The following is an 11306-nucleotide window of genomic DNA, read 5'->3' on the forward strand; positions in this document are numbered from 1 at the left end:
GAAAACTTGAAGTATGTGAAGGTTCAAAGCAAACTGAACCGTAGACATGCAAAGTGGGTAGAATTTATTGAAATATTTTCGTATGTCATCAAGTATAAGCAAGGTAAGGATAATACAGTAGCTCATGTGTTATCTAAAAGGTATGATCTCTTTACTTCTCTTACTGCAAAAATTCTTGGATGAGAGAAGCATATGGTGGTGCCTTAATGGGACATCTTAGGATTAATAAAGTTTATGAGATGTTGCATAAACACTTTTGTTGGCCGAAGATGAAGCATGTGACAGATAGATTTATGGATGATGCAAAGCATGCTGCTACTTATTCTTTAAGAAAGTAGTTTATGGATTTAATACACTTCATTTGCTTCCTATTCCTACTAATTTTCTTCTAATATTTTTGTGAGTGAAGCATTTACATTTGATCAAAACATTTCAAAAGGAGGTGACGAAAAGAAAAGTGATGACTTTTTCTGATTTGATCAAAAGATTTCAAAAGGAGGTGACGGAAAGAAGGTGATGAGTGATGATTTTTTTTTATTCGAGGACGAATCTTTCTGAAGAGGGGAAGATGATAAGAATCATGGTGTTTCAAATGGACATATTGCCAAGAAAATTCAAAAAATGTCATGAAGATTCAAAAAACTACACGTGAAGAACTCAATTGATTTCAAGTCTGTCGTATTAACCACTCAAGCACATCAACATTTGTTAAAAACAACTATGTTTAATTTCATAAATTATGTAAAAGTCAAATGGTCAATTTGACTTATTCTTTGTGGAGATTAAAGGGGATCGGAAATAAATCCCATCCACAAACATATCGGGATTGAATCCCGGCCACAAACGTCTTTTGTCGGGAGACTTATAAATACCCACAATATGTTATGTAAAAAACCAGATTCGTGAATGAATGTAATTCAGATCTTAAATAGAGACGTTTCCCTTAGAAATCCGAGCATCATATTTTCCATTTCTAAGTTTCAAGCAATTCTTGTGGTAGAATTGCACCCGAGTCATTCAATCAAGCCTTGATCAAGTTAAATTGTGGAGTGACTCAATTTAGAACAAGGTTCCAAATCTTGTTTCTAGATCTTCGATCGTAAGAGGTAATCTAATTCTAGCCTTATCTCTTGGTTGATCCAAATTTCGTATAAGAAGGTGTTAATTACTTTTGATTCAAGGATTCTTGCTTCAACAAAATTTTGGATCGTTGGGCTGAGGATTAGGGTTGCCTTATCATAATCTCAAATCATAAATTTCTAGAATACACGGTTAATCCATGGCATTTTATTTTTTAAACTAAAACGTAAATTATTCCAACTAAGATCTAAAAATTGCAACCAAGTTTACACAATTGACTCGAAGAAAGATTTAAGAACATGACTTGGAAGGAACTATAGAAATCAAAGAGAGTACCTAACACATTCTGAAGGCTATGCCAAAATACCAACGCAAAACGTGGTCCCCAGTCCAATACAATAGACACTCGAACTCCATACAATCTAACGATTTCCCTCATGTCTAACTATGCCCAATTATCCTCCGTGTAGGTGATCTTACTAGGTAGAAAGTGATATGATAAGGAATCACTACAAGGAGAGTAAGATTCAGATTACCTTGTTGATCGAATATCTCAAGGCAAAAATCAATCTACAAGCAAGATCGATCATGTCTAGCTTGAATGATTCTAGTTGATCAAATATCTCAAACACTTGTTTGAGATTTGAATCACTCCACAAGCAAGATTGATCATGTTGAGCTTGAATCATTCTACATGCAACCTAAACTACATAGAATTGCAAATAAACTTAGTAATTGGCTAAAGAAAGCACAAATGCTCCTTTTATATATATTTTTCAAGTCTCCTTACAAATACAACATACATGGCTTTATATAGCCTCAAAATGAAACTATTAAAGACATTTCAATAGTTGTAACATTCATACTTAATGGCCATAATTAGCCATTATGTAATTGTAACCCTAAATTACTCTAAATAAAAAGTTATCACAATAACTCTAAATTATTCTAAATTGTAACCCACCCAAAATTTATAACAATCAAACTTCATTCTACTTCAATGTGACATTGAAACATCTTTTGATAATTTTGACAACCTTTTCTTCACATATTAATTGAAGTATATTGTATGATTGATGTCTTTTGGTTCATATCAAATGGGCTAGTAAATGAAAGATACTCATAACCTCCATATTAAAATGGCTAGTTAATGGTGGAATATAGTAACTAATGTGGGTTACAATATAACTCTAAATTACCCTAAATTGTAACTCACCAAAAATTTATTAACCATCAAACTTCATTCTTCTTCAATGTGGCATGAATTGAAACATCTATTTGATAATTTTGACCACCTTGTCTTCACATCTTCATTGAAGTATATTGTATGATTGATGCCTTTTGGTTCATATCATACTCCACTTCTTCAAGAGGATTCGTCCTCGAATCTATTTGTGAAACTTTGCTGCAAAAAATAAGTTATGGAAATACAAAGGACCTCACAACACTCTCTCACGTGTATACACTCAAGGAATTTTAGGCCACTCTTTTTAAACTCAGCTACACAAATGAAGCTCTCATTCTCACCTCTCAAAATTTGAAATAGAGCAAAGATTGAATTTTGAATTCTGGGTCGATTAAAAACTAAAAAGATAAAAATAAATAAAAATCAAATTGAAAAAAAAAAATGCAAAGGAAACATATATCCGATCTTGAGCCTGAAGCTCTGATACCAAATGATAAGATAAGGAACCACTACAAGGGGAGTAAGATTCGGATTACCTTGTTGATCGAATATCTCAAGGCAAGAACATTGTTTGAGATTCGAATCACTCCACAAGCAAGATCGATCATGTCTAGCTTGAATGATTCTTGTTGATCAAATATCTCAAGGCAAGAACACTTCCTTGAGATTCGAATCACTCCACAAGCAAGATTGATCATGTCGAGCTTGAATGATTCTACATGCAACCTAAACTACATAGAATTGCAAAGAAACTTAGCCATTGGCTAAAGAAGAGCACAAATGCTTCTTTTTACTATATTTTTCAAGTCTCTTACACATACAACATACATGGCTTTATATAGCCTCAAAATGAAACTACTAAAGTCATTCCAAGAGTTGTAACATTCATACTTAATGGCCATAATTAACCATTATGTAATTGTAACCTATAGTAAATAAAGTCTTAAAATACATAAATGAAATACAATAACTCTAAATTGTAACCCACCCAAAATTTATAACAATCAAACTTCATTCTTCTTCAATGTGGCATGAATTGAAACATCTATTTGATAATTTTGACCACCTTGTCTTCACATCTTCATTGAAGTATATTGTATGATTGATGCCTTTTGGTTCATATCATACTCCACTTCTTCAAGAGGATTCGTCCTCGAATCTATTTGTGAAACTTTGCTGCAAAAAATAAGTTATGGAAATACAAAGGACCTCACAACACTCTCTCACGTGTATACACTCAAGGAATTTTAGGCCACTATGTTTGCACTCATTTACACAAATGAATCTCTCATCCTCGCCTCTCAAATTTTCTAGTAGAGCCCAGATTGGATTTTTTTTTATTTTGGGTCGATTAAAAACTAAAAAGATAAAAATAAATTGAAAAGGAATATTCGATCTTGAGCCTGAAGTTCCGATACCAAATGATAAGATAAGGAACAACTACAAGGGGAGTAAGATTCGGATTACCTTGTTGATCGAATATCTCAAGGCAAGAACATTAGTTGAGATTCGAATCACTCCATAAGCAAGATCGATCATGTCTAGCTTGAATGATTCTTGTTGATCAAATATCTCAAACACTTGTTTGAGATTCGAATCACTCCACAAGCAAGATTGATCATGTCGAGCTTGAATGACTCTACATGCAACCTAAACTACATAGATGTTGCAAATAAACTTAGCCATTGGCTAAGGAAAGCACAAATGCTCCTTTTATTATACATTTTCCAAGTCTCTTTACAAATACAACATACACGGCTTTATATAGCCTCAAAAATGAAACTATTAAAGGCATTCCAAGAGTTGTAACCTTCATACTTTATGACCATAATTAGCCATGATGTAAATGTAACCTAAAGTAAATAAAATGTCTAAAAATAAAATAACTCTAAATTTATCTAAATTGTAACCCACCCAAAATTTATTAACAATCAAACTTCATTCTTCTTCAATGTGGCATGAATTGAAACATCTTTTGATAATTTTGACAACATTTTCTTCACATCTTCATTGAAGTATACGGTATGATTTATGCCTTTTGATTCATATCATACTCCACTTCTTCAAGAGGATTCGTCCTCGAATCTATTTGACTTTGCTGCAAAAAATAAGTTATGGAAATACAAAGGACCTCACAACACTCTTTCACGTGTATACACTCAAGGAATTTTAGGCCACTCTGTTTGCACTCATTTACACAAATGAATCTCTCATCCTCGCCTCTCAAATTTTCTAATAGAGCTCAGATCGGATTTTATTTATTTTGGGTCGATTAAAAACTAAAAAGATAAAAACAAATTGAAAAGGATTGCAAAGGAAACATATATCCGATCTTGAGCCTGAAGCTCCAATACCAAATGATAAGATAAGGAACAACTACAAGGGGAGTAAGATTCGAATTACCTTGTTGATCGAATATGTCAAGACAAGAACATTGTTTGAGATCCGAATCACTCCACAAGCAAGATCGATCATGTCTAGCTTGAATGATTCTTGTTGATCAAATATCTCAAACACTTGTTTGAGATTCGAATCACTCCACAAACAAGATTGATCATGTCGAGCTTGAATGACTCTACATGCAACCTAAACTACATATGTTGCAAATAACCTTAGCCATTGGTTAAGGAAAGCACAAATGCTCCTTTTACTATACATTTTCCAAGTCTCCTTACAAATACAACATACACGGCTTTATATAGCCTAAAAAATGAAACTATTAAAGGCATTCCAAGAGTTGTAACCTTCATACTTGGCCATAATTAGCCATGATGTAAATGTAACCTAAAGTAAATAAAATGTCTTAAAATACATTCCCCCCAAAACTTCCATAAAACGTCAACCGTGACTCGGTTTAATTAGCACGTACTTCAAATGTCCCAGATTTGGGTTTCCGAAGTACGGTTCGATTCGAAGCACACTTTTACTGTTTTATGCCCTCCGTTTATTCGAAATTCTATTCTAAATCGTCAAGCCTAATCATTCCCCCCAAAACTTCCAAAAAACGTCGACCATGACTCGGTTTTTTTAGCACGTACTTCAAACGTCCCAGATTTGAGTTTCCGAAGTAGGGTTCGATTTGAAGCACACTTTCACTGTTTTATGCACTCCGTTTCTTCGAAATTCTATTCTAAATCATCAAGCCTAATCATTCCCCACAAAACTTCCAAAAAACGTCGAGCGTGACTCGGTTTTTTTAGCACGTACTTCAAACGTCCCAGATTTGGGTTTCCGAAGTAGGGTTCGATTTGAAGCACTCTTTCACTGTTTTATGCCCTCCGTTTCTTCGAAACTCTATTCTAAATCATCAAGCCTAATCATTCCTCACAAAACTTCCAAAAAACGTCGAGCGTGACTCGGTTTTTTAGCACGTACTTCAAACGTCCCAGATTTGGGTTTCCGAAGTAGGGTTCGATTTGAAGCACACTTTTACTGTTTTATGCACTCCGTTTCTTCGAAATTCTATTCTAAATCATCAAGCCTAATCATTCCCACAAAAACTTCCAAAAAACGTCGACCGTGACTCGGGGTTTTTAGCACGTACTTCAAACGTCCAAGATTTGGGTTTCCGACGTAGGGTTTGATTTGAAGCACACTATTACTGTTTTATGCACTCCGTTTCTTCGAAACTCTATTCTAAATCATCAAGCCTAATCATTCCCCCAAAAACTTCCAAAAAACGTCGACCGTGACTCGATTTTTTTAGCACGTACTTCAAACGTCCAGAATTTAGGTTTCCGAAGTAGGGTTCGATTTGAAGCACACTTTTACTGTTTTATGCACTCCGTTTCTTCGAAATTCTATTCTAAATCATCAAGCCTAATCATTCCCCCCAAAACTTCAAAAAAACATCGACCGTGACTCGGTTTTTTTAGCACGTACGTCAAACGTCCCAGATTTGGGTTTCCAAAGTAGGGTTCGATTTGAAGCACACTTTTACTGTTTTATGCACTCCGTTTCTTGGAAATTCTATTCTAAATCATCAAGCCTAATCATTCCCCCCAAAACTTATAAAAAACGTCGACCGTGACTCGGTTTTTTTAGCACGTACGTCAAACGTCCCAGATTTGGGTTTCCAAAGTAGGGTTCGATTTGAAGCACACTTTTACTGTTTTATGCACTCTGTTTCTTCGAAATTCTATTCTAAATCATCAAGCCTAATCATTCCCCCCAAAACTTATAAAAAACGTCGACCGTGACTCGGTTTTTTTATTACGTACTTCAAACGTCCCAGATTTGGGTTTCCGAAGTAGGGTTCGATTTGAAGCACACTTTTACTGTTTCATGCAATCCGTTTCTTCGAAATTCTATTCTAAATCATCAAGCCTAATCATTCCCCCCAAAACTTCCAAAAAATGTCGACTGTGACTCGGTTTTTTTAGCACGTACTTCAAACGTCCCAGATTTGGGTTTCCGAAGTAGGGTTCGATTTGAAGCACACTATTACTGTTTTATGCACTCCGTTTCTTCGAAACTCTATTCTAAATCATCAAGCCTAATCATTCCCCCCAAAACTTCCAAAAATCGTCGACCGTGACTCGGGTTTTTTAGCACGTACTTCAAACGTCCCAGATTTGGGTTTCCGAAGTAGGGTTCGTTTTGAAGCACACTTTTACTGTTTTATGCACACCGTTTCTTGGAAATTCTATTCTAAATCATCAAGCCTAATCATTCCCCCCAAAACTTATAAAAAACGTCGACCGTGACTCGGTTTTTTTATTACGTACTTCAAACGTCCCAGATTTGGGTTTCCGAAGTAGGGTTCGATTTGAAGCACACTTTTACTGTTTCATGCACTCCGTTTCTTCGAAATTCTATTCTAAATCATCAAGCCTAATCATTCCCCCCAAAACTTCCAAAAAACGTCGACCGTGACTCGGTTTTTTTAGCACGTACTTCAAACGTCCCAGATTTGGGTTTCCGAAGTAGGGTTCGATTTGAAGCACACTTTTACTGTATCATGCACTCCGTTTCTTCGAAATTCTATTCTAAATCATCAAGCCTAATCATTCCGCCTAAAACTACCAAAAACCGTCGACCGTGACACGGTTTTTTAGCACGAATTTCAAACGTGTCAGATTTGGGTTTCCGAAGTAGGGTTCCATTTGAAGGAAACTTTTACTGTTTTATGCTCTCCGTTTATTTGAAATTCTATTCTAAATCGTCAAGCCTAATCATTCCCCCCAAAACTTCCAAAAAACGTCGACCATGACTCGGTTTTTTTAGCACGTACTTCAAACGTCCCAGATTTGAGTTTCCGAAGTAGGGTTCGATTTGAAGTACACTATTATTGTTTTATGCACTCTGTTTCTTCGAAATTCTATTCTAAATCATCGAGCCTAATCATTTCCCCGAAAACTTCCAAAAAACGTCGACCGTGACTCAGGTTTTTTCGCACGTACTTCAAACGTCCAAGATTTGGGTTTCCGAAATAGGGTTCGATTTGAAGCACACTTTTACTGTTTCATGCATTCCGTTTCTTCGAAATTCTATTCTAAATCATCAAGCCTAATCATTCCCCCCAAAACTTCCAAAAATCGTCGACCGTGACTCGGTTTTTTTAGCACGAACTTCAAACGTCCCAGATTTTGGTTTCCGAAGTAGGGTTCGATTAGAAGCACACTTTTACTGTTTTATGCACTCCGTTTCTTGGAAATTCTATTCTAAATCATCAAGCCTAATCATTCCCCCCAAAACTTCCATAAAACGTCAACCGTTGGAAATTCTATTCTAAATCATCAAGCCTAATCATTCCCCCCAAAACTTCCATAAAACGTCAACCGTGACTCGGTTTAATTAGCACGTACTTCAAATCTCCCAGATTTGGGATTCCGAAGTACGGTTCGATTTGAAGCACACTTTTACTGTTTTATGCCCTCTGTTTATTCGAAATTCTATTCTAAATCGTCAAGCCTAATCATTCCCCCCAAAACTTCCAAAAAACGTCGACCGTGACTCAGTTTTTTTAGCACGTACTTCAAACGTCCCAGATTTGGGTTTCCGAAGTAGGGTTCGATTTGAAGCACACTTTTACTGTTTTATGCACTCCGTTTCTTCGAAATTCTATTCTAAATCATCAAGCCTAATCATTCCCCCCAAAACTTCCAAAAAACGTCGACCGTGACTCGGTTTTTTAGCACGTACTTCAAACGTCCCAGATTTGGGTTTCCGAAGTAGGGTTCGATTAGAAGCACACTTTTACTGTTTTATGCACTCCGTTTCTTCGAAATTCTATTCTAAATCATCAAGCCTAATCATTCCCCCCAAAACATCCAAAAAACGTCGACCGTGACTCGGTTTTTTTAGCACGTACTTCAAACGTCCCAGATTTGGGTTTCCGAAGTAGGGTTCGATTAGAAGCACACTTTTACTGTTTTATGCACTCCGTTTCTTCGAAATTCTATTCTAAATCATCCAGCCTAATCATTCCCCCCAAAACATCCAAAAAACGTCGACCGTGACTCGGTTTTTTAGCACGTACTTCAAACGTCCCAGATTTGGGTTTCCGAAGTAGGGTTCGATTAGAAGCACACTTTTACTGTTTTATGCACTCCGTTTCTTCGAAATTCTATTCTAAATCATCAAGCCTAATCAATCCCTCGAAAACTTCCAAAAAACGTCGACCGTGACTCGGTTTTTTTAACACGTACTTCAAACGTCCCAGATTTGGGTTTCCGTAGTAGGGTTCGATTTGAAGCACACTTTTACTATTTTATGCACTCCGTTTCTTCGAAATTCTATTCTAAATCATCAAGCCTAATCATTCCCCCCAAAACTTCCAAAAAACGTCGACCGTGACTCGGTTTTTTTAGCACGTACTTCAAACGTCCCGGATTTGGGTTTCCGAAGTAGGGTTCGATTTGAAGCACACTTTTACTGTTTTATGCACTCCGTTTCTTGGAAATTCTATTCTAAATCATCAAGCCAAATCAATCCCCCCAAAACTTCCAAAAAACGTCGACCGTGACTCGGTTTTTTTAGCACGTAGTTCAAACGCTTCAGATTTGGGTTTCCGAAGTAGTGTTCGATTTGAAGCACACTTTTACTGTTTCATGCACTCCGTTTCTTCGAAATTCTATTCTAAATCATCAAGCCTAATCATTCCCCCCAAAACTTCCAAAAAACGTCGACCGTGACTCGGTTTTTTTAGCACGTAGTTCAAACGCTTCAGATTTGGGTTTCCGAAGTAGGGTTCGATTTGAAGCACACTTTTACTGTTTCATGCACTCCGTTTCTTCGAAATTCTATTCTAAATCATCATGCCTAATCATTCCCCNTATTCTAAATCATCAAGCCTAATCATTCCCCCGAAAACTTCCAAAAAACGTCGACCGTGACTCGGTTTATTTAGCATGTACTTCAAACGTCCCACATTTGGGTTTCTGAAGTAGGGTTCGATTTAAAGCACACTTTTACTGTTTTATGCACTCTGTTTCTTCGAAATTCTATTTTAAATCATCAAGCCTAACCATTCCCCCCAAAACTTCCAAAAATCGTCGACCGTGACTCGGTTTTTTTAGCACGTACTTCAAACGTCCAAGATTTGCGTTTCCGAAGTAGGGTTCGATTTGAAGCACACTTTTACTGTTTCATGCACTCCGTTTCTTCGAAATTCTATTCTAAATCATCAAGCCTAATCATTCCCCCGAAAACTTCCAAAAAACGTCGACCGTGACTCGGTTTTTTTAGCACGTACTTCAAACGTCCCAGATTTGGGTTTCCGAAGTAGGGTTCGATTTGAAGCACACTTTTACTGTTTCATGCACTCCGTTTCTTCGAAATTCTATTCTAAATCATCAAGCCTAATCATTCCCCCGAAAACTTCAAAAAAACGTCGACCGTGACTTGGTTTTTTTAGCACGTCCTTCAAACGTTCCAGATTAGGGTTTCCGAAGTAGGGTTCGATTAGAAGCACACTTTTACTGTTTTATGCACTCCGTTTCTTGGAAATTCTATTCTAAATCATCATGCCAAATCAATCCCCACAAAACTTCCAAAAAACGTCTACTGTGACTCGGTTTTTTTAGCACGTACTTCAAACGTCCCAGATTTGGGTTTCCGAAGTAGGATTCGATTTGAAGCACACTTTTACTGTTTCATGCACTCCGTTTCTTCGAAATTCTATTCTAAATCATCGAGCCTAATCATTCCCCCGAAAACTTCCAAAAAACGTCGACCGTGACTCGGTTTTTTTAGCACGTACTTCAAACGTCCAAGATTTGGTTTTCCGAAGTAGGGTTCGATTAGAAGCACACTTTTACTGTTTTATGCACTCCGTTTCTTGGAAATTCTATTCTAAATCATCAAGCCTAATCATTCCCCCGAAAACTTCCAAAAAATGTCGACCGTGACTCGGTTTTTTTAGCACGTACTTCAAACGTCCCAGATTTGGGTTTCCGAAGTAGGGTTCGATTTGAAGCACACTTTTACTGTTTCATGCACTCCGTTTCTTCGAAATTCTATTCTAAATCATCGAGCCTAATCATTCCCCCGAAAACTTCCAAAAAACGTCGACCGTGACTCGGTTTTTTTAGCACGTACTTCAAACGTCCCAGATTTGGGTTTCCGAAGTAGGGTTCGATTTGAAGCACACTTTTACTGTTTTATGCACTCCGTTTCTTGGAAATTCTATTCTAAATCATCAAGCCTAATCATTCCCCCGAAAACTTCCAAAAAACGTCGACCGTGACTCGGTTTTTTTAACACGTACTTCAAACGTCCCAGATTTGGGTTTCCGAAGTAGGGTTCGATTTGAAGCACACTTTTACTGTTTCATGCACTCCGTTTCTTCGAAATTCTATTCTAAATCATCAAGCCTAATCATTCCCCCCAAAACTTCCAAAAAACGTCGACCGTGACTCGGTTTTTTTAGCACGTACTTCAAACGTCCCAGATTTGAGTTTTCGAAGTAGGGTTCAATTTGAAGCACACTTTTACTGTTTTATGCACTCCGCTTCTTCGAAATTCTATTCTAAATCATCAAGCCTAATCAATCCCTCGAAAACTTCCAAAAAACGTCGACCGTGACTCGGTTTTTTTA

The sequence above is a fragment of the Cucurbita maxima genome, unplaced genomic scaffold (assembly GCF_002738345.1).
Source record: "Cucurbita maxima cultivar Rimu unplaced genomic scaffold, Cmax_1.0 Cma_Scf00050, whole genome shotgun sequence".
NCBI lineage: Eukaryota > Viridiplantae > Streptophyta > Magnoliopsida > Cucurbitales > Cucurbitaceae > Cucurbita > Cucurbita maxima.